Here is a 3148-nt window from a genome sequence, read left to right on the forward strand (position 1 = left end):
CGAAAGAAGCAAATAAACGTTAGAAAAACATGTAAAAGATTGTAACATGTGTTTCAATATTAGCCAAATGTAACATAATTAACTCACGCTCTTAAAGCCTCCATATAAATGATTGCTCGTTCTTAGGGGAAAGTAGTTATGTGTCAAGAGCACAATACAGTCAATACACAGGCATTTCACGAAGTTTGTCGATCTGGATACTTTTTGAAACTGGCAACCTTCGATAGCTCAGTTGGTAGAGCGGTGGACTGTTGTATACAATATAATTGAGGGCCCACATTCTTCATGTGTCAGAAGTCAAACTTCTAAAGTCTCATTTCATATTCAGTAGCTTTCCACAGGCCCCTGGTTCGAATCCAGTTCGAAGCGTTGGTTCACTATTTTGTATTATAATTTTATGACCTTTGCTAAACCCAGTGAAGCAGTGCTGGTGGAAGGAAGTCAATAGTTCATCATCTTTTTTTTTAATTTCTGTTGTTTAGTCGATTTTTGTCGATTTTTTTTATGATTGCTAGTGGTAAGTGGCAGGGCCAGTAAAATCACGAAACACGAAACAAATGCGTTGTCAATCGATTCTGCATGCTTGTAATTAAAATTCTGAGCTATCTGCTCGTGAACTGACTGAATCGTTGATTTATTCCACATCCACGATGTATGATGTCCTGAAATGATTTGATTCTAAAATTGTTGCGATTTTAAAATTTTAAAATTTTAATTGAATTTGTTTTGGATTTTTGTAGTTCACAATTTTTACTATTTAAATTTTTGTTGTTTGTGTTAGCAGTTTTTACTTTTATTATTTTCAATATTCTTCATTATTTTCATTTTAAATTATTTCAAAAATTAGAAAAAAAACCCGGATTTCTAAAAATTAAAAGGCAATTGCAAACGAGAAACCTAAAAAAAAAACTACAAAATTTTGAAATTAAAAAAAAATATTTCAAATATTTACAAGAAAGAAAAAAAAATTAAAAATTAAAATTGAAAAGGAATGAAATTTTAAAGTAAAAACTAAAAACTGATAAAAAATTAAAATACAAAATTTGATAGCAAAAAAAATAGAAGCTGTAAAAAAATTAAAAATCGTAAAAATTGAAAACATCAAAAATTAAAAACTGAATACATTAGGAAGGGCTCCTGTGGCCGAGTGGTTAGCCACAAGCGTTTCCTACATGCTTGTCGCTCAGAATGCATTTAAGGCGTGTTATTTTGCATAGAAATCTCAACTAAGTACTTATAGAAATGACGTGAGCAATACAATGTTGAGATGGCAAAGCTCCTCTGAGGACGTTAGTGCCACTAAGCAAAAAAAAATTTAGTTTTGCAAAAATAAAAAAAAACTGCAAAAAATTAACAATAGCGCAAATAGTACAAAAATTAAAAATGCAAAAATTGAAAATCGAAACAATGGGTAACTTCAAAAATTTAAAACTTCATATCGTATTCTAAGCTGAATAAATTAAAATTGCAATAATTGAAAACTGCTGCAAAAATGGAAAATAGTTACAAAAATTGGAAACTGCATAAAATAAAAATGACAAATCTTATTTGAACAAAATAAATTAAAACCTGCAAAAATAGTAGCTGCAAAATATGAAAATAAAAAAAAATCACTTTTTTGTCACTAAACGAATTTCTAAGCGAAAAAAAATTAAAACTGCCAAAATTGAAGAAATGAAACTACGAAAAATTTAAACGAAAAAAAACCGAAAAAATGAAAACAGCAACAACTGAAAATTGAAAGAATTGACAGCAAAAATCTACAAAAATCTAAAAACTGAAAAACTGAAATAATTAAAAACAGGAAAAACTTTAAAACTTTAAATATTTGAAAACTGCTCGAACTGGTACTGGTTACTGCTAATGTGAACTGTCCAAACTAATGATTACAAAAAACTGCAAAAAATGTTAACTGAATGAATTGAAAACTGCAAAATAAAAAAAAATTGTGCAAAAAATTTAAAACTGTAAAAAATTTAAGCTGAGAAAATTAAAAAACTGCTACGAACTGAAATATTCAAAAAATTTAAGCTGAATGAATAAAATAATGCAGAAAATTTAAAACTGTGAAATCCAAAAATTACAAAGAATTAAAAACTGCAAAAATAAAAACTCCGCAAAATTGAAAACTTAAAGACCGTAAGAAATACAAAACTGCAAAACCGAGCTGAATGAATAAAAAAATGCAGAAAATTTCAAACTGTGAAATCCAAAAACTACAAATAATTAAAAATCGCAAAAATAAAAACTCCGCAAAATTTAAAACTTTAAGACCGTAAGAAATGCAAAACTGCAAAAATTGAAAACTGAAACAATCTAAATCCACAACAATAGGAAAATGCCAAAACAAATGAAACCTACAAAATTTTAAAGGTCAAAAAATCGTAAGCTGCAATGATTGAAAACTGCAATAAATGTAAAAAAAAATGTGCAAACATTTTAAATGGAAGAACTGTAAAAAACTAAAAATGACAAAAGTTCAAAGAACAATAAAAAATGAAACGTACAAAAAGTTTAAACCAACGTGAAAAATGTTGTAAAAACCACGAGTTCAATTTTTGCGATTTTCATTTTTTGCAGTTATCCGTTTTATGCATTTTCTAGTCTATTCAGTTGAAAGTTTTTGCAGTTTTCATTTTTTTCAGTTTTTCTTTTAGTTTTTTCATAGAAAATTTTTGTACATTTTAGTATTTTCTTGCAGATTTTTTTATCTTTTGATTTATTGCAGTTTTATTTTTTCAGTTAAAATTTTATCAACTTTTAAATTTAGTAGAATTCATTTCGTTTTGCAGTTATTACAGTTTTAGATTGTGTCAGTTTTCAGTATTTGTAGTTTTCTATTTATTGCAGTTTTCAAGCTTTCAATTTAATGCAGATTTTAATCTTTTGCAGATTTTTGTACTTTTCGTTTTTCGAAATTTTTAATTCTTTCCGTTTTAAATTTTCCAGGGTTTCCATGTTTTTCAGATTTTACTTGTTTTTTTTTCAGGTTTTGATTTTTCGCATTTTTTTTCAATTCAAAATTTTACAGTTTTCAATTTTTCAAATTTTTTATTTTCACATTTTAAATTTTTTCAAGATTAGATTTTTTTGTGGATTTCAGTTTTCTCAGTTTTATTTTTTGACTGTTTTTACATCTTGTATTTTT

General features: G+C 26.9%; 1 non-coding gene across 1 annotated transcript; it reads left to right on the top strand.

Annotated features, from left to right (window-relative positions):
- Positions 1 to 217: 217 nt before the first annotated feature.
- On the top strand, positions 218 to 369 carry Trnan-guu (transfer RNA asparagine (anticodon GUU)). The gene is made up of 2 exons: positions 218 to 254; positions 334 to 369. It is a non-coding gene; the product is annotated as a tRNA-Asn (tRNA).
- The last annotated feature ends 2779 nt before the right edge of the window (positions 370 to 3148 follow it).

Source organism: Toxorhynchites rutilus, chromosome 2 (genome assembly GCF_029784135.1).
Source record: "Toxorhynchites rutilus septentrionalis strain SRP chromosome 2, ASM2978413v1, whole genome shotgun sequence".
Lineage (NCBI taxonomy): Eukaryota > Metazoa > Arthropoda > Insecta > Diptera > Culicidae > Toxorhynchites > Toxorhynchites rutilus.